The sequence below is a fragment of the Vulpes vulpes genome, chromosome 1 (assembly GCF_048418805.1).
Source record: "Vulpes vulpes isolate BD-2025 chromosome 1, VulVul3, whole genome shotgun sequence".
Classification (NCBI taxonomy): Eukaryota; Metazoa; Chordata; class Mammalia; order Carnivora; family Canidae; genus Vulpes; species Vulpes vulpes.
The window spans coordinates 26,383,023-26,409,957 of NC_132780.1; the positions used below are offsets into that span (position 1 = coordinate 26,383,023).

The 26,935-nt window shown below is 52.8% G+C and overlaps 1 long non-coding RNA gene across 1 annotated transcript; it reads left to right on the forward strand.

Moving 5' to 3' along the window:
• Positions 1-23,060: 23,060 nt before the first annotated feature.
• Positions 23,061-24,557, forward strand: LOC140595207 (uncharacterized). The gene is made up of 2 exons (XR_011996694.1): positions 23,061-23,274; positions 23,381-24,557. It is a non-coding gene; the product is annotated as an uncharacterized lncRNA (long non-coding RNA).
• Positions 24,558-26,935: the final 2,378 nt, after the last annotated feature.

A 26,935-nucleotide genomic window follows, 5' to 3' on the forward strand; every position in this document is an offset into this window, starting at 1 on the left:
AGCCCTGCATCCCGATGGAGAGAAGGCGAGGGAAGAATGGGGCTCCACATCCTCACTGGAGATTTCTAGGGCCACCCCAGCAACCCTGAGCTCACTTCCTGCACCCCCCACTGAGGACTTGCAGACGTGGATGGGGGGCCCCAGGGTAACCATCCTCTTCAGTTGTTTCTTTATCACTTGTGCTCTTGCTGATCTCTGTGTGTTTTCTCTTGCTCCGTTTCCCCGTTCCCCTGAAGGTCCCTTCTGTATAATTGTTTCTGAATGTTGGTCTGGCCTCTCTTGCCACTGTGAACCTTCACGGTGCCGATGTCGGTGGGGATGTGACTGCCAAGGGGCCTGGGGTCGCCCCTCAACCCAGAGAGGCCGAGTTCGCCTTTGGTTCCATAGCCACTTGAGACCCTGCTGCCTGCCCACATTTCCCTGGCTGCAAGGGATCATGTGGGAAGTGTGGGTCTGAATAAAGTGGGAGGACACTGACAGCAATCTCATAAATTCCTCAAAGAAAACACTAGATTGGATGGGACATGGTGTATTCTGGGGTGGAGGAGGGATTTGCTGCTGGCTCAATGGGTTCACTGCTGAGGAACGCCCCGGGATCAGTGGGGGCCCTGAAAGATTATTTCTCTCTGGGGGACCTGGGGGGCCCTGTCGGTTAAGCATCTGACTCTTGATTTCAGCTCAGATCATGATCTCAGGGTCATGGAATCAAGCCCGTGTCAGGCTCAGCATGGAGTCGGCTTTAGATTCTCACTCTGCCTCCCTCTCTCTAATCTCTCTCTCTAAAAAAATTAAAGTTTCTTTGTCTCTGTGTGAAGCTATATGCTCCGTCGTCTTGAGCACCTGCCTCCAAGGGCCTGCGATGGGAAGAGTGGGGTCCTGAAAGCACCCTGCTCACGTTCCAGAATGCAGGGGAGGCTGGGACGTGGTCTGGCTATGTGCACAAGGAAGGAAATGAGCCCAATATGGATCAGAAGCCATGGACATAAAGTCTGGCTCTGCTGGTCACTTCACGTCCCCAGGTGTGATTTCTAGGGCTGCCGAGTGTGGAGGGCTGGGCAGGAGAGCCCGGGGGTCCCTCCTGGCTCCTATGGCCACAAGCATGCATTCCTGTGGGGCAGGACTGTTCTTCAAAAGTCTGCTAATTTTCCGTGCCCAGAAGAGGCTCCCCGATCTAGCCTGGCGTTCAGGCTGAGCCCACATGCGCTCCAGCAGGTGGGGACCATTTCAGAACAGCACCTTGTCCCTCGTGATGAAACATCTGGAAAGGGCTGCTTGTCAGGTTGGCTGCACAGCACCTGCCGACCTGCGTGCCCCCTTTGCAGCCCTGGGGGTGACAGGGTGGGGTTAGCAGAGAGCGCATGCCTGCACAAAGGTGGGCAAAGGAGGGAAGGCACCCTCCCGCCACCACTCTCAGCACCCTTCAAACGGGCCCGTGTCTGCAGGTAGCAGCTGGTCATGTGACACTGTGTCCCCTCAATGGCTTCTGCTCACCAGCACCACAAGGGCCAGTGGACACCCTCCCAACACGAACACGATTCTCTGGTTGGGGCTCATGAACATGTGCTCTCTTTCCCCAGCACGTCATGTATTTTCAGTGTAGAAATGGTTACAAGCACATGGAAAGAAAAAGAAGAAGAAAACAATGATCATAATCCAACCCTCTGACCTTCTATGCATATATATCAGTGGCTTTGTCCAGGACAGAGCCTCTTTCATAGTTTAAACAATAAAATAGCATAAACGGCAGAGGCATAGGAGGGAACATTCATGACTTTTAATTATCTCTCCCCTGCTCTGTTGTAAACAGCTAGGGATCCGAGGTCGACAGGTTGCTGTGAACCTCCTGTAAATGTTCCCTCCTTATCCCAGAGAAAGCCCTTCTACCTGTCTGCATCCACTGTACAGAGACTTGGGGAGGGAGCCTGAAACCAGAGCCATGTGATAGAGTTTGTTCTGGGATTTTTTTCACTAAAAGTACACTGTGGGGGTGCCCGGGTGGCTCAGTGGTTGGGCATCTGCCTTTGGCTCAAGGCATGATCCCTGGGTCCTGAGATCGAGTCCTGCATCAGGCTTCCTGCATGGAGCCTGCTTCTCCCTCTGCCTGTGTCTCTGCCTCTCTCTGTGTCTTTCATGAATAAATAAATAAATAATCTTAAAAAAAGATTTTAAAAATATTTTTAAAAAGTATGATGTGAAACTTTCCAGCTCGATGCATAGAAGCCTTCCTTTCTCCTTTTACTGATCAAATAATGTCACAACATAGATGGTCACGACTGACTCATTCACCGTCCCGTCGATGGGCGTGCGGGGGCTGCCGGGGTCTTCTTTCTGCCAGCGTTGGTGCGGAGACCAGGCTCACCGGGGTCTGGTAAGCAGCCTCGTGTGTTTTACGAGTGGGTGTGCAGGGTCCGAGGCGTTTAGCACCATCTTTGGAAGTTGCCGTGACCCACCTTCCCGCTCGTGGCACATGAGCTCTCTTCCTACATTCTGACCAACACACGTGACTACAATATTGATGAAATTTTGCCGATCTGATGGGTGAAAAATGACACCTCATCAATTTAAGCAGACCTTCCGTGGAACCGGCGAGGTGAACCACCCGGCGCCTGACGACCCGTGTGGCCGTTGGATCCTTTGTGAATTTGCACGCCTCTCGCCTTTGCCGGCTCCTTCTTATACGTTTGTAGGAGTGTGTGGACTGTGCCGCCAACTTTGTTTCTGTTTAGCGCATAAGGAAGATAGCTTCCGGTCCAGCTTTAAAAAAAAATTTTTTTTTTTTTGTTTATTGCGTTTTCAGTGTCAGAACTATTAACATTTTAGGTTATTTTACTTATTTAAATCTGTGGACATTTAAGCCAGAAAGATGGTGCGTTTGTTTTGCACGTGGCTTCTGGGTGTCCCCCTCTGTGCAGGAAGGCTCTCTTCCTGTTTATTTCTTGAACGTTGCTTCGTTAGCTTTCCGTTGCACTGTCCTGTTTCTCGGTGATGCCTGTGTGGCCAACACAAGGACACTTCGCTGCCGGGGATGGGGGGTGGGGAGGCATGCACCCTCAGGGTTGCTCTGCTGCAAAGCCGCACCCCACCCCGTCCCAGGCGGGGAGGGGGCCCAGTTAGGGTGTGTGTGACCTCACTCTTTTTGAATTTTCTTTCCACCAAGCCCTGTCCCTGGGTGTGGCGGCTCCCTGCCCTGCTATGATCCTCCAGGCTCTGCAGAAGTAAAAGAATTCATGCAACAGATTCCTGTATGAAGGCACTTTGGAAACTCCATGGGCTGTGTTTTGGGAAAGTGTTTCTGCTTTTTTTCCTATGTAAGGGGAGAAAAGCCAGGATGATTAATCCGGGCGAGGCCTCACATAATCTGGGGATTAATTCTTCCAAATTTCTCTTCTGTTCGGCGGGAGTGTGGCCCTGATGAAGGCATGACTGCAAGCCTGGCCCGTGCAGCACCCAGCCGCGCCGGTGGCCAGCCTCAGAGAAGGGCCCTCCCCAGAGCACTCGCCCGCCTGGGCCGTCCCCCGCCCTACCAGGGGCTCCACTCCCACCCGAAGAGATGATTTTGCCAGATTTCATCAGTGCTTACCTTTTAGGGTCAAATGCAATGGAGGTAGGAAAACTTCATTATTATGCATTATTTTCGGCTTGGAAAACAATGGGAAAGTCAATATTGTAGATTTTTTAAATGAGAATATCCTGTGACATTGCTAAAACATGCTGGCCCTTGAGGTGACCCTACAGCAGGCCCGCAGTGTGGCTCCCACACACCCAGAGCAGTATCGCTTACACCCGGTGTGATCTGTGCAGAGCACTTGCTACGTCAAGGTTTCCTTATGGGCTCTTCCCCCCCAGACTGTACTTCGAGGTAGGCTTGGAGGAGTAAGTCAGCATAGGTCGTCTAATGCGGGGAGCCCAGCGCTGGCAGGTCCCCTGCCCATCCCTCCACCCCAAGCAGGGGGAGCGAGGGGCCTGGCCTGCCACCCCCAGTTAGCCCCGCTCCCCACGCCTGTTGGCCTCCTCCTGTTCCGTGGGCTCTCCAAGACGGCAGCTGCTTGGAAGAACCTTCCAGGCAGGGGTGTGCTTCCCACGTGTCTGCAGGGCAGGCTTCTCTCTGCAGTGCTGCTTCTCAGAGGCCTTTCCTGGGAGGTAATCCCACAGAGCCTTGGGCCTCCCTCACGCCCATGATGCCCACATGCCCCCACAGAGCCTTGGGCCTCCCTCACGCCCATGATGCCCACATGCCTCCCGGTCGCCTTGTGGCCCCTTCTGCACCCACCCTGCACCCTGGTCTCGGCTCTGGGTGCGCGGTCCCCACATCTCAGGGAACGAGAGGATGGGGAGGAAGCCTGCCTTCAGTCCCCTTCACTGGGGACTGTACTCCCCAGTGATGCCGTGGAGATTCGGATGGTAGGGGGAGCATCTGCATGCAGATGGTAGGAGGAGGGGGCACGGGGCCTTCACCTCCACACTCCTCTCTGGAATCCCACAGCTAGTTCTACAACTGTCCCTCTAGACACTTGGCTGGTGAGGTCCTTCAGTCTCCTGAGTCCCTTGTCTTACTCTTTGACGGCCCTCCCCCTGGCAGATGCCTCCCATGCCAGCCTGAGGCCCTCCCTTTGCCCGTGCCAGTCCCCTGGGGTCACACCCACCCACCCTATCCCTGTGCCCATCCCTGGAGGGCCGAGTTCACCAGCAGAAGGAAGCATACTTCCACAGTGATCCTGGTTCCAGCACTGACCTGCTGTGGGTGCGCGAGCAGGGGAGCACTCGGCCTCCACTCTCAGTTCTCTTGGCACCGAGCCTGACTGGTGAGCAGCTGGAGAAAACTGGACCAAACTCTTTGTGCATATAACAAGCCCTTAACATGAAATCAAATTCCATTTTACCAAGACTTTTACATTCCATTTTACAAGCTTGACACGTGTATGCCCTGAGATAGAATAACGAGGTGTATGAACAGGGTGGTCAGCATCACAGAAGGATGCTGTGATGATGAGGATGCTCATCATTCAGAGGCTGGACTCCAACTCACCTTAGTTTTTCAAGCTCAGAAGAGTGCAAAAGTAATCTGTCCATTCATTATTCACAGATGTGTACGTGTGTAACAAAGCTCAGGAAAGAGAAGCAAGAGGATGACGACAACCCCGAACATTTGGGAAAAAAAATGGAGAGAGACACGGTCAGGGGATTTGGGCAGGTGGCCGTGAGTGGACGGGTGGGGCCAGACGCTCGCTGGAGATGCCCTGGGGCACAAGACGTCTCCCAGGCGCAGGACCCCACACTGGCCGCAGGTTAGACAGCAGCGGGTCTGTGGTCCACATTAGGGTTGGTCTGGCTCCCAAGCTCATGGTCTCCTCCCTCTGGGCACCAGGGACAAGCTGTCAGCAGAGCCACGCATAGGGATGAGCTGGGAAGGCAGAGTGAAGAGTGAGAGGAGATGGGGCGGAGAAGGTAGGAGGGATGGGCACCACAGGAGGAGGCAGAGCAGACGCAGGAGGAGACCTGGGGGTGCCATCCAAGAAGCCCCCGTGGGGCTGTGGGGAATGGTGTCACTTGGAGCAGAGAGCATAGGAGCTCTGTATGGCCTGAATTGTGTCCCTCTAGAAGCTGTGACCCCGATGTGACTATGTGTGGAGACAGGACCTTATAAAATGATTGGGGTCCTCAACATTATATGGATGGGGCCCCGACTCACTAGGACAGGTGTCTTGCAAGAGGCGGAGTGGGGGCTGGAGCTCCCTCCACCCCCAGTGGGAGCACACGGTCACAAGCCGACTGTCTTCCAGTCCGGAGGGGCCCTCGCCAGACCGAGAGCATGCTGGCCCCCAGATCCGGGACCCCCCACCTCCAGGACCATCAGGAATAAGAGCCTGCTGTTTAAGCTGCCGGGCCTGTGGCGCCTGTGGCAGCTGAGCTGATTCCAGAAACGGGGAAGTCTCACTGGGGCAGAGGCCAAAGATAGCCTGTGATCTGACTTCCCACTGCCCGCCCTCAGTGGACTGAGGAGGGGCAGCAGCAAGAAGGGAACCTGCTGGCGGCCACGGAAGCTGCCCCGCTGGTGGCCAGGCCGAGTGGCACCTTCACGGCCTCCTGGGTGCAGTGTCCCAGAAACAGCTCTCCCCAGCCGCAGTCTGCCCCACTTTGAGGGACGACTGCTATTCCACCATTTATTCTTCCAAGCATTTTCAGTACTTCCAGGGCGAGAGAAATGAGGGGGCCACCTGCCCCCCACCCCAGCTGACCTTGGTTCTGTGAGTCGTGGGTATTTGAGGACAGTGTCTTCAGAAGGCAGGGCAGGTGCGTAGGGTGCCCTTTGGTGGGGAGGATGCTGGGGGAACAGACGTGTGTTTGCTTTCCTCCTGGAACAGCCTCGCTCAGAGGCCAAAGCAGAGGACCATGCAGTCGTGTCGATCTCATTCTCCGACCGTGTCCGTGGGCTTTACGTGCCCACAGGAAGGCCGCCGCGAGAGCAGGGCCTCAGGAAGCGGCCCCTTGCTGCCGGTCACGGGTACCACCAGGCGGGTCTGTCGGCGGGTGTGCAGACCCAGGCAGCTCGGCCACGGGGCCAGGCGGGGAGGTGGCATCATTCAGAGGCTGGACATATTTGCATCCTTTGCATTCTTATGTGAAAATGGTGTTTCGGGTGAGGTGGACAGTAACGTACATTTATTTCTGATTGGATGCAAGAGCGTGGGGGACGGATGGAAGCCCCGCATACTTTCACCTGGAATTCCGCTTTTAGAACTGAAAAGCGAATCTTTCTCTGCAAATTTGTGTTTCTGTTTTGGAAGGGCAATAGCAGAGTAGTAATATTTTATCTGCAAATAGTGAGCTTTACTTTCTTAGCTTGCTTTGCAAACACACCGCTGTTTTGAGGATGTTTGAACTGTTGTGCCCCTCCCCGCTTTACCTAGGATGTTTGCTAGTCCCTGAGTGTGATGTTCATGATCATGCACTTTGGGCCTTACAGGTGTAGGCACATTCTTAAAATGTAAAAAAATTTGAATGATTATCCACAGGTTATTCAGGCTAATGACATTCTAGTCTGCTAATGCAGAATTCCTGGGGTTACATCCAAACCCATATGGTGACTAGGAAATGTCATTCACAGCATCCTTGGTGGGGTTATTTCATCCATAACACTGTTGACAATCTCGAGAAAGATGTCTGCCCTGACCAGACAGAACTAGAGAGACTTATAACTAGCAGCTATGGAGCATTTAGCTCTACAAACGCCAAGGGGACTTACAGTTAGGGGGAATGGACCTTCTCCATGTTCATGTCCTCCTTTCTTTCTCTGGCACCATGAAAACCACAGGGAAGGAGGACACTCTTACTGACTCATAGACACAAAGAGAGCAGGTGATCACCAGGTTCCCAGCTGAGAGTCCCTTGGTCCATCTTTCTAGAAGGCTCCATTAGAGGGACAGAGAGACAAAGGGCCAGCAGCAGGGTTGAGTGAGCATCTGTATGGAGCCTCTGGCATGGCAGTCTCTTCTCTGACTCTCTGTGGCCAGTGACTGCATGGGGGCCACCACCCACTGGAGGCAAGTATTCATTTCCTGAGGCTGTCGTGATGAGCCACCACAGAGTAGGTGGCTGGCAATAGCAGATGCATATGGTCGCTCGGGTTGGAAGCTGGAAGCCCGTGATCAGGGTGGTGGCAGGACCTGGTCCCTCTGCAAACGTTAAGCAAGGGTCTATCCCAGACCTCCCTCCAGCTTCTGGGAGCTCCTCCACTGGTGAGAAGAGAACTCCAGTCTTCCCAGGGCATTGTCCCTATGTAGGTATTTGCACCCAATTTGTATAAGGTCACCAGTAACAGCGAGTGAGGGCCCTCCCTAACACTCTCATCTTAGCTAATTACATCCTTAATGACCCTACCACCAAGTAGTGTCACCTTCTGAGGTACTAGGATTTGAGTCTTCAACATATGAATTTTTTTGGAGGGTAGACACAGTTCAACCTATAACAAGGTAGAGAACATGCCTGCCAAAGAGCAGAGAATCCCCACCCACTTCAGGAAAAGCAGACCTAGCAAGGGTTGAAAAGACAGCATTAAGAGAACGTCCACCACTTTGGACCCTCAGCTCCTCCCCACTCTGACTGCCCAGGGACAGCAGCCAGGCCTGTCCACCCTCCCCAGGGAGAAAGCCAGCCATCCCCAGAGGGATCACCACCAGGTGCTGGGGTCAGGAGGTTTCTGGGTCGAGCCTGGTTCATGCAATCCTTGCATCAGTCCATAAGCCCTCACTCACCCTGCCTGCCCAAAATCCAGCCAGCACTTGAAAGTCTCACTTAGAAATACAGACATCCAGGATCACAGGCACTGGAGAGAAAGGCTCTACATAGAAGACAGACTCGAAGGAACAAAAATAGAAAACAGGTATGCAGAAGAAACAATAGCCAGGGAGATAAAAAGAACAGAAAAACAAAAGTTTATATTCACAGAGATCAAGCATGATTCTATGGGCAGAGGATTACGGATATTGGCCAAGAAGGAAGGTGGAATATAGATAGTTTCAGACATGAAAGCAATATCTATCTATTTATCCATCCATTCATTCATTATCTGTTGATCAATTAATGGATTGATCAGTCTGTTCATTCATCCATTATCTATCCATATCTATTAATTAATCTAATCTCTATCTATCCATCACCTATCATCTACCTGTCTATCCATCAGTCAATCCATTCACCTGCCTATCTATCCATCCATCTCTCTATTTATCCATCTGTTACTGATCATCCATTTACCTATCTACTTCCTCCCTGAGCTCTGTCTTTGAAAACTACTGGATAAGACACTTCAATAAAACAAGACAGAAAGGTAGGTAAGATGGAAATCTGGAAAAGGGTGCCCAAAACAGGGGAGAGAAGAGAAATAAAAAAGAGCTTTTTTGAATGCTTAAAAAAGTTCTGAGGTATTTACCAGATGTGGTAAAACTTTTGGAAATGCTACTAAGAAGTACATGGACCATGAAGCAAATAAAAACACAAGGCAATTTTTAACTTCTGGAAAAACCCATAAAGGCTATGTGAGAATGAAGGCTGTCCGTCCATGTAGTGGAGAGCAATATATGCCCCGTGTGGATAATGTACACTCTGGCCTGTTGAGAGAAGGTGGGCTCTAGGGTGCAGGTGTGAGGGAAGAGAACTGACTTCTCTCCTTTAACAGAAAGTCAGTAAATACGCTAAAATTTCAATTAATCAAGAGATAGGATGGTGTATTACACGAACATACAGAAATAAATGTCAGGCAAAAATCTTTATAGAGATTGAAAATATGTTCCTCTAAGAAGTAGGGAAGGTTTGGGAATGGAGCCCAAGACTTTTTAAATATAAGCTACTTAGAACTCTTTGATTTCACTATGTGGGTGTACTCTGCTAAAAATAGAAACAATTCTATAGTAGAAAGGCGAGTAGAAGAATGAGTACACACAGCACCCAGAGGCCTAGAAAAACTGAAAACTTTGCCAACAGGATTACTAGACAGCCTAGTAAGATGGGGTTTATGTTTATGCTGTTGGAGCTGGGAGGAAGCCCTTCTTGTCCTTGGGGCTGTCCCACCTGTCACCCTCTTTTGGAAATGCTTCCATGACTGGATGCTTATGATGCTAATGCCTTGCCCTGCTCATCCCTCAGGTAGGGGTAGGTACACTGCTCCCTGTGGGAGTGGGGGGTCAGAAGGGTCTGAAGCCCTGTCAGTTGTGGGAAGGAAACACTGGTCCTTTGTTTTTTGGATAAAGCTGCCATTCACCACCCAGGAGAATCATGCATAGTGGGCTGTTATAACATCCTTTTCTGTACCTGTTAAGAGCCTCTCCAACCTCCCTCATCACTACTCCCCCATTTGCTGGTCTATACCTCATCCTACACTTGCTGCTCTGATCTGTGGGATGGCTGTCTTCTCCCTCAGTATCCTCACTCACAACATCCTCTGACTCTTCTTCCCATGGAGGAGATACAATGCGGGGTCAGGGAGAGGGATCACAGTTCTGACCCACTGTCCCCTCCCAAGTTTGCCTTAGGAAGTAAGGTGACCAGTGACACACAAAGGGGCAAAAGAGCAAATGGAACATGAATGCCAGTGCTGGTTTGAGTGGCAGGACCAGAGATACAGGCCCAGGATGGAGACCAGGCAGGGTACGAGCAGGGTTTGTGGCTGACCAGGGGGGCAGCCAGGAGGGGATCCTGACTCCTCTTCTACCCACAATGAGTGCATTTCATGCGATTTCTGTGTTCTGACTCCTTAGGGGTTTGGGAGTTCTGGAGCCTGGCCACTTCCTCTCACTCTCCGATATGACTAACAGGGACACACTGTTCTTACCCTCAGCAGCAGCTGAGGGAGGCAAGGGAAATGGCAGGCCCTTGGAATGACAGAAAATAAGTGACATTTAGATGCTTGTGCAAAGATCACATCATATCAATGAAGTAAAATCCCAGGCCTTTGGAACAGTCAACATTTTTTTAAAAAAATCCAAGCCCATTTTGAAGTATTAATTCAACAAAACATTTTTTGAGGCCCACAGGAGACTAAGGAGGCCGGTTGCTCTAGCGAGTTGATACAAAGTGCATTAGGGCATGTGTCCCAGGACGGGAACTGGTGGAGGGCATGGGCAGGCCCCTGACCACACAGTTCCAGAGCCTCCCTGGGGAATAGTGTTATGGGCAGCTCTGTGTTGATGCTCACCCCCCAGACCTCTGGCTTGGGTGAAGTGGGGACAGCTCTGGGCCAACTCCAGTCAGCCGAGTTTGAACAGAGACTTAGTGACATGCAAGTACTGGCCACAGAGAACCAGATCGAGAGAGAGGAGCCAGACATCAGGAAGCCACCACCTCAAACAGCCTGAGGTTGAAGAAGCTGGCTTTGGGAATGAGTGGAACAGAGTGAGCGTGGAAAATGTGGAGTATGCCTACCATGGAGGGCAGTTTCCAGATAATCCAAATGATCCCCAGTGTCCCCTCTTGTTCCCTCCAATGACAGGTGAAAGTCTGTACCAGGAGGATACAATGTAAAAAGCCAAGCCCCAGCCATCCCATGCATGAAGAGCATTCATACACTTGGAAATCAAACTGGGGAAGAGGGGGCCATGCAGGAAGGGTGCTCAGAGACCTGGAGCTCACGTGGGGGAAGATCGGGGAACAGAGAGTCAAGAGATCACCAATCAGGCCTCTCAAACGCTGGCCTAGGTGGCCACGGAAGACCTCACAGGAACTGTGGGCAGGTGTACAAGGGGGCTGTCAGGTAGGAGACTGCAGTTTCCTCTACGAAGCTTCCATGGCTGGACAGTAGATGCTTGTGGTTGCTGGCTGCACAGCAAAAGAAGGCAAGAACCCGTGCATCTGTCCTCAGGAGACACTGGCTGCCTCCAGCTCCCCAGACTCAGCCCAAGGCGCACTGTTAGCCAGCTCAGTCCCCAAGCCATATGGACAAAGGGGTGTGGGACCCAGACTTGAGCTTAATCAAGCTGAGCATGGAGCAGTGTAGCATCAAGGTGCTCAGTGAAGAGGCTGGGACTGTACCCACCTTTTTTATGAGCCATCTGGTCTTCCTGCCTCATGCTACCATCCCAGACTGGGGGCTCACCAGAGGTTTCAGCTTGCACAATGGGCAAGGCTAAGTTTGAATGATGGCTTCCCTCTTCTTGTCCTTGATCACTGTGCCAGGTAGCCTGTCATTCTTGATTATCCCTCTGGGCTGCCCTCAAGAGAGTGAAGTGAAGGCGACAGGTGCTCTTCTCCCTGGGTGTCCTCTGCTAGAGAGCACCAGGGTTGTGTAGATGCTTCTGGAGAGACATTAAAGTGACTGTTGCATCAGAAGGTCACCAGAGCAAAACCCAAAGGCTCTGAAAAATGCCCTCCAAATGCAAACTCAACCAAAGAAGAAAGCTGCCTCAGTGCCAGATCCTGCCCTGCAGGGACATTTGCCAACCCTATTCACTCATGGGTGAGGGTCCCAGCTTGACAGGGCCAGCTGCGGAGTGTGCAAGGCTGGGGCAGGGCTGGATCCTTGCTGGCTAGGGGGGATGGTCTGGGAAAGAGAAGCAGAGGCTGCTGTGCACTCCAGCCTTACAGTTAGGGTAATTTGTTATACTGGCGAGGTCAATAGGTGAGCTTTGATCACAGGCAAAGGCTCCGAGATTGTTGTCTACAAAAGCGATTGATTCATTACATCCAGGTCTCAGATGCTAGCAGGGGTCAACCTGAGCAGGGGCGGCAAAGGCAGGAGGTTTGCTTTAGCACCTAAGTCCCTGCTCAGCCTTCCTTTGCTTTTTTGTGCACATGTGTGACTCCTATGATGCTCCCTCCGAGACATGCCCTCTCTGAGTTCCACCATGAATTTGCAATGTTTACTTGAGTCATGATGATGTTAATTCATTTGCCAGCACAGTATGTGGTTTTATGTCATCCTTGGGGACGAAAGAGCTGGAGGGGTCCCTGTGGGGCTCAGTGATTGAGCATCTGCTTTTGGCTCAGTGTGTGATCCTGGGGTCCTGGGATCGAGTCCTGCATCGGGCTCCCTGCAGGGAGTTTGCTTCTCCCTCTGCCTATATGTCTGTCATGAATAAAGAAATAAAATCTTAAAAAAGAAAAAAGAAAAAAGAGCCAGTGGACTGGAACATGTGCTCAGGTGATACCACCTCTGGCCACAAATCCTAGTTCCTGGAACTGAAACCCTATAGGAGGATGATGGAGCCAGATACCTATCGTTAGTCATACACATGCAGCTGTGGGAATGCCTGTTGTCCCCTCGCTGCCCTAATGCCTTTCGGGGGTCACCCTCTACTTGCTGCACAGTGCAGAGCAGTTGGTCCATGAAGGCTGGTTTGATACTCACTTCCCATCCCTGAAGTCATTGTGTGAGATCTCCTTTCTGTCTGTGTTTGTGGCACTGTTGCCCGTGAGGGGTGTTCATGGATCCTGGGTAGCTGGTCATCTTTGGAAGTCATGAAACAAACCTAATGCCTTGGTCTGTTCCCCTCTTTCTCTAGGGCCACCTTGGATTGACACTCACCCTTCACCCAGCTCTCTGTTTTTACTTCCCTCTGTATCCTGATTAGAGCCCATGGGTTCTCTTTTTAGTAACATATTTGCTAATACCCTGAGCTCCCTTGACCTGCTTTTTATCAAACCTGACAGGCAGGTCACCTCAATCCTGGATAAACCCAAATATTGACTTGCTCTGTTTGTGCAGCCAAGAAATGAAGACAGTTGCAGAAAACCAATAACAAAGTAGGTTGCTTTCACCGTAGACTAGGAATCAACAACCCCAAAGAACATGGTTGTACCCTGCCGTAAATTCAACAAAGAATCATATCCAGGACAGACAGGGAACTTCAACTTTTCAACAATTGAAAAACAAAGATCCAGTCATACAATGGAAAAGACTCCGTTATCCACCAAGGAGGATAATCACATAAACAGGTGCTCAGCATCACTATCTCAGGAAAAGGCACAGGAAGCCACAGTGGCCACCATTATGCTTATGGCTGAAATGTGAAAGGCTGTAGTGCCAAGTGCTGGGAGGATATAAAACAACTGGATCTCCCATTCTAGGCCAGTGATAATACTAGATCCACTTTGAAAAACTCTTTGGCTGTTTCCGATAAAATTAAACAATTGACTCTCGTGTATACTTAAGACAAAAGAAAGTTTATTTCCACAACGACTGGTTCACCAATATTCACCAAAACTATGTTCATTGTAACTAAAAAAATGAAAAACTTATGTAACCAGCAACAGGAAAATAGATAATCTCCATTCACTCAACAGACCGCGACACAAAAGTAAGAAGAAAAAAAGAACAAATAACTGAAAACACACAACAGCAGCACTGTGAGTGTCAGAAGCAGATGTTAAGAAAAGAGGCCAAATATAAAAAAGCAGATGTTGGGTGATGATTCCATCATGTGAAGGTTAAGAACCAGTCAGCTTGGAGCTCCTGGGTGGCTCAGTCGGTTAAGTGCCTGACTCTTGGTTTCAGCTCAGGTCATGCCCCCAGGGTTGTGACATTGAGTCCCTCATCAGACTTCATTCTGGGTGTGGAACCTGCTTAAGAGTCTTTCTCCTGGGGATCCCTGGGAGGCTCAGCAGTTTGGCGCCTGCCTTTGGTCGGGGGCATGATCCTGGAGTCCTGGGATCGAGTCCCGCATTGGGCTCCCACCGTGGAGCCTGCTTCTCCCTCTGCCTGTGTCTTTGCCTCTCTCTCTCTCTCTCTCTCTCTCTGTGTGTCTATCATGAATGAATGAATGAATGAATAAATAAATAAATAAATAAATAAATAAATAAATAAATCTTAAAAAAAAAAGTCTTTCTCCTGCCCCAGTTCTCTTTCAAAAAACAAAACAAAACAAAACAAAACAAAACCCCAGCAAACTCATCAATGTGTAGAGAACTCAAACGACGGTGACCACTGGAGGGATGAATGTTGACTGGGGAAAGAGGTAAGAGAACTTTCTGGGGGGAAGGAAACGGTCTGCCACTTGATCTGGGTAGTAGTTTCTGTGGGTGTACACAATCATCAAAATTCATGAAACTGTATTCCTAAGTTTTGTGCATTTATCCCATATAGATTATATCTCAATAAAAAAATCAACCTTGCCCAGCAATGCCATGCTTCTCAGGTTACCTTCTACCAGCAGTGAATGAGAGTTGTGTTGTTCAACATCTTCACCGGCATATGCTTTTTTAGGGTTTTAAAAAAATTTTATTTAAAGCATTTTAATACGTATGGCAGCTGGCTTCCCTCCCAGGGCAATCTACTGAAGAGGTCAAGGCAGGCGTTGCAATGTCCTTTAGGACCTAACTCAGAAGTCACTAGCCATCACTTGGTCCCTTGGGTCATCCCTGACTCATTCTGGGAAGGAACCATGTCCTTGAGTATGAAGAACAGAAGTCAGGATAGGTGAAGTTATCTGGAGGCTGGTTCCACACTCACGCAGATTAATTTTTCCAGATGTAGAAATGCTCTGTGCCAAAACTAACTGCTATGAGATTTCTCCCAATTTCACCTGAGTTCATAGGGTGTGCCTATCGAGCTGCTGGCATCGCTTGACTGTCTTCCTGGACAGGTGAGAACCAAGTTTACATGGGACTCACTTCTTCTTCAGGTGATGCCAAGTCGGACAAGACTAAATGCAGGCTTTTGGGACATGCACAATTGTTGCAGACATGGAGGTTATTGTTCTGGGGGCTGGTTGCTAGTTGACTTGCTAAAGCTGGTGGGTGTGGGCCTTGATCATCCTTTGTGTCCCCTACACCCTTGGCCTCTTTAACAAGGAGCCACGTCTGGGATGTCTGGGTGGCTTAGTGGTTGCGCATCTGCCTTTGGCTCAGGTCGTGATCCTGGCGTCCTGGGATCAAGTCCTGCATTGGGCTCCCCCAGGGAGCCTGCTTCTCCCTCTGCCTATGTCTCTGCCTCTATCTGTGTATCTCTCATGAATAAATAAATAAAATCTTAAAAGAAAAAAAGGAGCCATGTCACACGTCTGGCACCAGGAAACTCAAATTCTGGGGTCTTCAGAGTTCTACATCGATTCCAATGAAAGAGCCCAGGCTTCACACACGTGAACACCATCCACACCCCCAGAGCCATGGTGCTGATACCAAGCAGAATAGGAAACGAGGGCCACTTTAATTTCTTTGAACTTTTTGACTCACGAGGACAAGATAATTGGGTTTTGGTCTTTATTCCCTTTGGTATTTGGATCTGAAGTTACTAGAGAATTTAATCTCTCCCTCAGAACTTGACAATGGGAGAAAGTGTTTCCTTAAATTTGGGCCATTTCTAGGTTTTTGCAATTTTTTTGGGGGGGAGGGGAATGTTAAACATTCTATTTCATATTATTGAGGACTGTTGGTGAAGGTGGGCATAGCTGGTATAACGGATTAAAGAATGAATGTTCCATTTTGGGTACACAGTGCTCTTGGATTTAATCTAGTTAATATATCCTGAATTATTTCAGAGCTTTGGGATCCAGTTTCCCCGTTTCTGGCCTTTACTGAGGACTTTCTGTCTGCTCTGATGACTGTAGGCCATCTTGCTCTCCTTGACTGTCTTGTGTGAGCACCTCCTGCCTGCACGGCACTGCTTCCCTAAGTCAACTAATTTCTGGGTTGAGAATCAGCCCACTGATGTGACTGCAGCTACATATCCTATTCTCAAAGTCAGCTTTACCCATAAAGCATATGATGTCACAGCTTGCAAATGCTTATTCCTCTGACGTATTATCGGATGGCTCAGGAATCATGGCGAGAAATGGGGGTGACAGCCCTTGGGAGCCTGGGAAACAGATCGCCTGTGTGGAGTTGCTTCTGGTTTCCTCATATTCCCTCCTTTAGAGAAAGATAAAAGTCACTGGAGAGTAAATCCTTTATCCCCTATTCATCTAGCGCACATCACCTTGTACATGTTCACACAACCTGCCCCCCTCCCTCCTCCTGTAGAGCCCATCACTGGCCCCTCCACTGGGTACCCCTCAATACAGTGAGGTTCTTGCAGGGAAACGTGAAACAGGCTCAAGAGGCACATAAGGAAAACAGGAGCCAAATCTCAAAAGTCTACATCTACCGCCTATTCCCATTTCCTAGTTATAAGAGTTTCTCACAAGACTTGCCTGTATCTTCTATCCCCTGTGTTTACCCCCCAAACACTGGGCAGCCTTCCCAATCGGGGTGTCTGCACTCACCACGCCCCCAAAACCTGTGGCTCTGCTCACCCGCCATCCTGTGCTGCTGCCTGACCTGCCAGCCTCATTCTGCACAAAGGGGCTCGGCCTCCTCCGCGGGGTCTGGTCTGCCCTCAGCTCCAGGAGCATCTTCCCTGGGTTCATGCCTCCACTCCGGCTCCATCTCCATCCCCTCCATGTCCAACCTCAAAACACAGGCATTTCTTCAGACCGTTTCCACTTGCTCCACACGTTCTCCCAAGGTGGCGTGCGCTCTTAGGTTTTCCCCCAACACCCTATTCCTTATTCTTTGTTGCGAGCGCTGGAGCTCCAACCCAGCCCAGCCCCTCACGTGAGTCCAAGGTCCATTCCAACCCATCCCAGGAACCATTCCCCATCTCAGGTTGGGTCCATTCCAACCCAACCCATTCCAATCCACCCATTCCAACTCCTGGCAGGAGATGGGATCCTACACACTGGGAGGTAGTGATGCCTCTGCGGGGTGGCTGTCGGGGACTGTTTCACTCGTAACTTGAGGTGCCGGGAGCGGGGGGCGACCTCTTCTCTTTTGGCTGTTGACCTGAGATAGGAGGCTTGCTCTATTCTTGCCGTCCTGCCATCTTTGCATCCTATAAACCCAGTCAGAGTGCTGAGAATGCAGATACAAAAAAAAAAAAAAAATCAGAAAAATACAAAACTGGGTTATTGATGTCAGGGTGACTGACCAACCCTCTAACTGCTCCCTCTTCCCTCCTGTGTGAGGTAATGGACACCTTAGTTGTCAACATCACTTTACATTGAGGTTTCGATTACTTGCAAATATTTCTGTGCCCTCTTGGCTTCGATGGCCAGTAACTTACAGGCCATGTCACCTTGACCTCACTGTGCTGGACTCACCCTCAGAGTTTGGAATTCATAAAGCATCAGCACAGAGTCATATCTAAGACGCCTTAACTCAGGGTGCCTATAGGCCAGGAAAAGACCCGTCCCTGCAGACCTGTCACACTACCCAGGCCCGTGGAGCTCTGTGAGGTCAGGCCTGGATGCCTTCCATGGTACCTCCCTCTCCCCCACCCTTCCTGGCCAGGCCTTCATCCAAGGAGCTCTCTCTCATGCAGCTTCTTCTCTCCTCCTTATGGCCCGTCCCCCATGATGCGCCATCACACCCTGTCTTCCACATTGGACTCCCCAATGGCACGTCTGCTACCAGGGCTCACCTGTCTCCCTGGATGGTCAGAGCATGATCTGCTTTCATTCACCTGCGTGTTTCCCGAGCCCAGTGCTGTGCTGTCACCTAGCCCATGCCAGTAAAGACTTGGTCATCACAGAGTGTTCCCTCCTGGACTGAGTAACCCCTCGGGGGAGAAGCCTCACAAGATGTTACAGTGCCTGAGGGTGGCCTGGTTTCTCAGGCCTCTTTGTTTCGCAGCAGGGAAGACGGACTTGCTTACACACGCATTGTCTTGTCTAGTTACTTCCTTGTTGGGCACCTGCCAGGTGTCAGGCCATCTGGGCACAGAGAGGACAGGCTCCTTTGTGCCTGCTAGCATTGGGGGTGGAGAGACTGAGCCTACATGGTGGAGGGACACAGACGGAAGCTGTGGGAGGGCAGGGGGATGCTTACACCTGAATGGGAGATGGTGGGCAGTGTCAGCAGGGAGAGGGTCTGTGGGAAGACCTGGGGCATCTGGGGCACAGACAGGCTGAGGGGTCTAGTTGCAGGTACACATAAACGGCAGGTGGAGGCCAGAGCACAGAGAGTCACATTGGCCATCCCGTGGCAAATTAAGAACCCGGGCACAGCTTTGGGTTTCAGAAGCAGGTGGTGGCCCACATGAGTGACCCAGTACCCACATGAAGTGGCTTCATGTGTCGTCCTTGCAGTGCTGCCGACGTCCTCGGGCACGAGGCCAGCCGTGGCTGCTCCTTACCACCAGCATCCCATCCTACCTGTGTCTTGGATTGTGGATCATGCTGCTCAGACCCCAGGGAACCCGTGGGTCAGAGTGTCTTCTCTCTGAACGGACACAGCTTAAGGTGCCGGTGAGTGGCCTGTCCTCATGACGTCCATACAGTCTTGCCTGCACCGTGGGTATGGAAGTCACAACGCCTCACGTGGACTGACCCCCCTCGGCAGGTGCACCTGGAAGCCCACCTGTGCCGTGAGCCTGGCCTGGGCAGGGGGACAGAAGGAGCATGGGCATCACGGGCCTACCCAGGGGCCACGCAGGCTGGCTCTGCATCCACAGGCAGTGGCCAAGCACCTGCCGGGAGAGCCTCAGCCTCCGGGGTCTGGGGTAAGAGCAGGACAGAGAGGATTCACAGCCGCACCCGGAGGTGGGCTGGGAGCGGTGGTGTCCTCAGGGAACAGCCTGCTGTGGGAGAAGCACCTGAGGCCAGGGGTGGGGGGCAGCGAGAGTCGTTTGCCGGAGGTGGGGCAGGAACCCGCGGAAGGCTTGCACCCGGAGCGAGGGCATTTCTCCCCTGCCAGGCTTTGCAGAGCTATGGCATCCTTGGTTTCAGGCCAGGGTGCGTTTCTCGGGAAGCGGCGGGGCTTTGTTCTCCAACCAGAGTGTCTGCAAAACAAGAGAGTGGACCGAGCTGACCTCCCCATGGGCTGGGACAAACTGTTTCTGTTTTACTCATGTCTGTAAACCACAAATGCTCAGAAACGTGCTGCCTGAGGTGCAATCTGCTCCTTCTGTGATTAGGGTCCTTGTCCCCACTCCCTCTTTTTTTTTTTTTTTTAAACTGTCAAAATATAAAAAAAACCTTTGGTACCCACAGAGTCTTCCTTCTGAGACTGAGGTGCTTCCTGGTTGCTGGTGGGTGTCCAAGCGCCGAGAAACGCTTCTAAAAGGGGTGTCACCTTAGGGAAAAGGGATGGGTCCTTTCCCTGGGAAGCCTGCGGTGAGTGGCTCAGTCTTGCTTGGCAGGGTGAGCTTCTCTAATCTCGGAGCTCTACCTTACACACACACACACACACACACACACACACACACACACACAAGCACACACAGATGCAGAATTTATGATCCCTGGAAGACAGATGGGCGGGAATCCTGAGAAATTCGGGAGAATGCTATGACTTTCCAAGGAACCGACCCAGAGGAGAAGCACTGCAGCCCCACACCCTCCACAAGGGTTCATCTCCTGCTGGCTCTGCATTAGCTGCTGAACCCCACCCTCCACCTGGCTCCTGGGCTCCAGGCTGTTTTCACCCTGAATTTTCAGATGCCTCTGGATCTTTTGCTCCACATTGAGGGGCACCCTAATCCCCAAGTGTGTGAGGGACAAGCAGCAAGTGCAGAGATGGAAGGGAGGGAGAGGGAGAGGGAGCCCCTCTGCCGGGAGAGGCCGTTGTGGGGGAGGATTTGCAGCCTGAGGACCCCATCCTTGACTCTCGGAATAGAATTTGCTGTTATGAACGTGAGCTGAGGACAGGGAGCTCTTCCGGGGATGTTCTAGCACATTTGGCTCTGGAGAAGACGGGAGACAGGAACACGTTCCCACATGCAGCAGGACCAGGGCCTGTGCTCACCTCTCCCGCTCACCCTGATGCCCACCACATGGTCCCAAGAGGGAACAGTGAGCACCTGGCTGCGGACAGCCATCCACCCCCTCTTTTCCAGGAATATTCCACAACCGGGCCCGTGTGGCAAGAGCACCTAGAGTGACACGAGGGCTGATGGTGCTGGTGCTCCCACAGCTGAGCACTGGCCACATTTTCGGTTCAGGAAACCAGTCACCCCAGTCTGGGGGAGCAGCCATGACAGGGTGATGACGCTTCTCCTTTGCTTGTCTCTTCTCCTCGTCTGTGCATATGCCCCCTCCCATTCTCCAGCCACACTCAAGACGTCCTCAGGCTTTGGGAATGTCACAGGACGTGGCAGTTTCCATGGCCTCCTCGCGTTCAGAATTTGCAGGGCGTCCCACTCTGTGACACTACATCCTGCTTGCCCCCTGGGCGCCGTTGGCAAAGCTGATGGTCTGCACGCCTCCCTGCACACACGGCCCCCAAGGACAGCCCGGGGACCCTCACCTCCTAGCGCTTATGCTCCTGACAGTCCCTCCTTTCTAGTGCCGACAGGACCTGAGCCTCACTCACTTTAACGCACAGCGATGTGTGTCATGTGTGGCCAGCATGATGGATGTCGCCTCCCAGCAGGTTGCAGACACACGCGGTCCTCCCTGCCTCCCTGGGCCCTCCCGTGTCCTTGAGGCCACACTGTGTGCTGCCCCGTGGAGCTCCCTGTGGCAGGGAGCTGGCATCTCATGTCCGTGACCCGGAGGACCCTGAGGACCTGCGGGCAGCCAGCCGTGAGAGTGACCTTGGAAGCCAGCTGACCCCCCGACTGGCCTGGAGATGAGCCGCCTGTGCGCAGCCTTGAGTCAGAGCCACCCAGCCAAGCCGAGCCTCGACTCCTGACTCACAGACGACATCAGGTAATAAGTGATCCTACTTTTAGATCTCTCGATTCCGGAGGACCACTTCACGTGGTAATAGATGAGTAATACGACTGTTCCAGAAGCTTTCCTCAGACTTTCTGTGCAGCTCTCTGGAGTTACACCGGGACAGGCATGTTCAACACCCACACCTTTGATGAGGCCACAGGCTCCAATTGTTGAGTCTCCAATGGGGCCGCAAGTCTCCCTATATAACAGGAACCTGGACCTCCGGACGGTGGGTCCAGCAACAAGCCCTAGGTTCTAGTGCCTCCAGGGACAGTTAAAAGTCATTGTCACCGAGTGCCAAGGGGAGAGACGTGACTCCTCACTGACAGTCATTCAATGCCTTCTCTGCAGAATTCCTAAGCACGCGTACCACACCACCCGTAGGTCGTGTTTTCCAAGCAAGGCTACAACCACAGCTCCTGTCCCACCTGCTCTCCTGCAAGATGCGCATGACGCTGCCCCATCCAGAGGTAGAGTCTAATGCCCACCTTTGAACCCGAGCTGTTCACGACTCCGCTGTGGCTGCTTAGACATGTGGAAGTGATGCTGTATGGCTTGCACTTGAGGTTGGCGGAGCCGTGCCTGGTGTCTGGTTCTTCAGGATCCTGGCTGGATGGGAAGCCAGCCTCCACATGGGTGGTTTGGTTTTCCCAAGGCCACCGTGCCAGAGAGGCCATGAGTGCACAGCCCCAGCTCAGCTGGCACCCAACAGCCCCTGTCACCTGCTGGCGTGGGAGTGAGCCGTCATGAGCGGCCAGCCCATCGAGCTTCCAGGTTGACATCTGACTCCCCAAGAGGCCCCTCTCTTCACAAATCTGGGGCTCATGAATCATGACCAAAATAAAATGGTGGCTTCCAGCAATGGAGTTTGGGGTACTTGGTTACACAGCTGTAGTGGAACATGATGCAAGCTGGAAATACAGATGGAAGAGCATGTTCTCTGGTCTTAGCTTAATGACAAAAGCCATGGAAAGAAAGGATTACAGCTTTCTGGAAACCACATGCCAAGATCTCAGGAGTAAAGGAGCATAGGCCCAGAGAGAAAGGTCACACTTGGCATTTGAGCTGAGGTTTGAGGAGCGACTGAAGCTCGCAACGCTCCCAAGGCACGGGCAGGGGTCCGGGAGCAGCAGCCGTGAGCCCTGAGGCCCACAAGCTGCTCGGCAGGAGTACAGCGTTCCAGGCAGGGGCGAGGGCCTCCCGGAGCTGGAGAGTGGTCTGTCACCGATGAAGGGGACACCACACGGGGACCTATTGTACCAGAGGAAAGAACGCCGCTTTTATCCTGGTGCCAGTGGGTGAGCCACCGGAGATTTGGGAGCAGGCTTATCTGGGTGGTGTAAACGTCCATGTGGTGGTGGAAAAAAAAAAAAAAAAGCAGTTAAGTGCTTGCCAATCAACTCAGTGGAAACAGAACTAAGTTTGCAGCCCTAGCAGCTTCTATTTCAGTCGCGTGACTCACCCCATCATGGTGCCGAGACGACGAGGGCCGGTGCCCTCCTGTAAACACCTGTTCCACCCCTGGCGTGCAGAAACGCTGGGCTTGGTGAGCTCACGCACACGGAATGTGGGGAGAGCTCCTCAGAGAAGGGAACCAGAGACATTCCAGATACGACTATCACCCCCCCACCCCCAGCCGTCTGGAAGTCCGCTTTCTAGCAAACCCGAGGGTTCAGAAGCCAGAAACTTCAAAATCAGGAAGAAGAAAGAAAGATGTTTGGCTGGGGAGAGGGCAGGAAGCAGATAGGGAAGTGGCTGTACGGTTGGAGATAACGCAAAGCAGGATACGCCTGGCCCGGGGGAAAGTTTGTGCTCCTCGGAAGGAATGACAGGCAGGGCCGCGCCACCCGGCTGGGACCCGCATAGGACGAGCGCGATGCCGGGGGCGGGCAGAGCAGGAGAGACGGGAAGGAAGGCAGCAGATGGGCAGGGAGCCTCAGAGCCCAGAGCGTCCAGGAGAGCGGTGAGCAGCTGGGCCACCAGGGACATGGAAGGCCAGGAGGACAGTTTGCAGGAAGTCCTGCCGATCAGGGAGTGGGATCATCCTCTCGGGCACCGGGGACGCGGCCGATGTTTCTCAGCGGTGGTGTGAACACGACAGATGCTCCAGGAGGACCTCCCGGTCTTGCTGCGGGGGCGCAGAGCAGTGCATGTGTGTGAGGGCCCTGGGGGATTGGGAGTTGTGAGGGGATGGCGGGTGGGACCCATGAGACGGCACCCACCAGGCGGGTCCTCCACATGCTCCCGCCACTTCACAGTTGCAACCACCTGCTGGAGGCAGTGCGTCTCTTCCCGAAGACCTCCTGAGCCAGGCGACCCTCCGTCAGAGAGCTCACACCTCGGAGGAATCCCCAAACGCTCTCATGAGCCCCCGCACCCAGCTGAAGGCACCGCGTCTGGAGTCACAAGGGACGGGAGGGACGCAGGCAGTGGGGACTGTCCTTGGAGGGTCTGCCCCTGCACGCATCTCAGCATGAGAACCCAGCTCTGGGGTATGTGGGATTGCACACGCACAGGCACACGCACTCGCACTCGGGACTCCAGAGGACTCCCGCGGTCTTAAACAAGCGCTCTGACACCCCTGCCCTCCCGCGGCTGCAGCTTGGCGGGAGCTGGGGCAGCAGGGGTGGCCGCGGGCATGCCTCAGTCACCCCCCGACCCTGGGTCCCCACACAGCCCCCTCCCACTCCTGGCTCCTGTCCTCTCTGGAACTTCACACTTCTTTGCATCAGTTACTTGACAGGTTGTTTCCCCCATTTCTCCGATGGGCCATGAGCGTGGGGCAGGTTTTCAGCAGCGCGGTGTCCTGGCGTCCGCGCTTGGCCGGCCCACGGGTGCAGGGTGAACAAGCGGGAGAATGAGGAAATCCTCCCTCCCTGTAATACCGTCTCCTCCCGCAGACGTCCTCGTGCACCTCTCCCTTCCAGCCTCGCCGTCACGGGCACAGGCAGGTGGGCTGGGATCCTTGCTGCCGTTTCTTCTGGAGAAGCAGGATCTAGGTCTTCCCTTGTCAGCTAGTTTTCAGGGGTGCTCGCTACAGAAGGAAGGCTGCGAGGACCACAGGGGTCCTTGCTCCCACCCTCCACTGTCAGTGTGACTCGGTTTCCTTGCCATGTCTGGTGTCCGAGAAGGTGTTCCTCCCTGGATGGTGGAGGGGGGGCATGCACGTGGGCTCATTTCCCTCCCTGTGCCCTGGGGAGATAGTGCCTGCTATCAAGAAGCGTCCCTGCGGCGATCTCCAGGGGGTCATACTCTGGCCAACCCTCCCTGCCTCAGACTCACGGGACAGCGGGCCTTCCTTTGTGCCCCCCACGACCTGTCTGCCTCCTCTCGGAAGAACTGAATGCAGATTGCCTTAGCTGTTTTCTGGAGTGTTCTTTGTGACCTTTTGGGGATGTGACATTTGCAGCCTCAGTAAAGCGTTTTAGAAATTTATTTATTTATTTATTTATTTATTTATTTATTTATACTCCTTACCTGTATTTAATATTTGGCTTCTGACACCAATTGATACTCATTTTATTTGCAATACTTTTTATCCATGTATCAGTCTCACAACGAGCAAAAGATCGAAATATTGCAAATGCACTTTATTTCTTACATTTTTAAACTGGGTTGCACATGAGTCTCCCTCTGATCCCCTCCTTCTCCATGAACCACGATCACATGATGTGTGGGGGACATAGAGCTCGAGCCCTGGCTTTTCCAAGCCCTGGTCAGGAGCTGCCAGGACGCGGTGCTTCTTCTGTTCCCGGGAGAGAAGGCCCACATCCCACCCTGGGAGCCCCTCTGCTACCCTCTGAGGTTGGCATGTCTTACGTGGTGGCCGTGTGTGGCTGCCGCCCTGGAGCGTGCACGCAGAGGGCACTCACTGGGGGCAGTGTAGGAGCTTTGCTGGACAGTGAAGCCTGCACGGCTTGAATGATCGGTGGCAGAAGCGGGAACGTTGGCGCCTGATCCTGGGTGGGATGGCCACTTGGCATGGCCTCGTTCTGCGGCACGTGCCTGGGCCATCTCCCGCTCTTCTTTACCGGCAGAGCTGGTGTCTGGTGGCACTCCTGCGAGCACAGGGTGACACGGTAGGCAGCCATCGCCCTGGAGTGTGCACAGCAGGCCTTCCCCTAGAGGCAGCCCTGGGGATCACGCCGGACATGCACTCCCTGAGCTCACGGGCGCACACGTTAGTGGAAAACCTTCCCCCGCACAAAGCAAAGGAACAGGAAGCCAGATCAGAGTCCGCTGCGCTCCCATCTTTTTCCTAACAAACAGGTCCAGCCTCCTCCTCAAGGAACTCCCCACCTTTACCCCCCCCACCCTACCCCCACTTCGCTTGCATGGACGTGCCACCCCAGGCCCAGAGCCTATCTCTACTGTCATTTGAAAAAGTAGACCAGTCCCGGGAGGCATATAGAGGACATTTCGCAAGGGGAGAATCGGGCCGAGAAGCTAAAACACAGCATCCGTGTCCTGGGAGAGAGCAGGTGTGGGGGCCGACCCCCGAGACACAGAGGGGACGTGTCCTTGTCTCCTGCAAAAACAAGTCGGATGCTAAAGGGGGCAGCACTCTCTGCCTTTGTTGGAATTTGACGTGTGGGTGAGAAGCTTCCACACAGAGGGTGGTATCGGCTGGGACACCACCGAGGAGGGAACGAAAGGAAATGATTCCAAGCTGCTGCCGTGTGACGATGAGCGTTCGGTTTGGGGAGAAAAAGACAAGCGTCAGCTGTACACGCTCCAGAGCACCGCAAGCCTGGCGAGGGTTTGCTGGCGAGGCGGCCAGGATGCTCTTGCTGGAGGCTCACGGAGGCTGTGGGCGGACGGGGCGGGGACACAGGCGCGCAGCCCTCCTGGCGCCCTGGCTGGAGCCCAGCCCCGAGGCTCCTCCCGGCGGCCTCCCCGTTACTTCCAGGGGAAAGCTGCGGACGCTCACCCGCTCACCCCAACCTGGGCTATGACTAGCTGCTGTTCCGGTCTTCCTTCCAAAAGTTCCCTGGCGACGGGCAGGTGCAGAGGTCGCCAAGTGGGGCTAACATCTGCCCACTGGGTTCAAAAACCTCACCACCCAGACACCGAGGCCTCTCTTGCCCCATGAACTCTGACTTTTATCTGACACTGTTGCAAACATCTGAGCAGGAAAGAGAGGGTGAAGATCACCAGCTCCAGAGGGTAACCAAGTGTGAACTTCCCTGACCGGCACGCCGGCCCCCGTTCCCAAATACCTGCATCGTGTTTTCAAAGCGCAAGAGCAAACGGGGATTGAGTACACAAGGGCAGAGCTGTCTGTGTTCTGTGCAATCTTCACTCTGCACACGTCATAAAGCCTTTTTATGATAATTCAAAACACTTTTCAGAAAGAGTTTAATGTGAAGCAGATTTCTTTGTGTAACAAAGATGGGAAGGATGTTGCTTGACAGTTGTTCTTGCATCGGAGGATGATGGAGGGGCTGGGGTGGGGCACGCGTAACTGGGTTCTCACTGTGCGTGGTCGGTCCTCCATGGGAGGCCTTACGGTGATACATCCGTTCTTCCGTGTTCTGGGGTCTGACGAATTCTGACTCATGATGCGCAAGTACTTTTCCACTCATTCTTGGATGTGAGGTCAAAAAAAAAAAAAAAAGGTAAAAGCTCATCCTCAAAGAAGCTGTTCTTGAAGAAATTCCACATGGGATAAAGCTGTCATCCCTTGAAATAACACGTGAGGGGCAGCGGCCCATTATGCCCTCATGGCATCTGCAGTGGAGGCCAGCCTGCCTTCTGCACCGTAAGGGCGGGTGGAATGCAGACGCCTCCCCAGGTCTGGGTGTCTGAGGCGG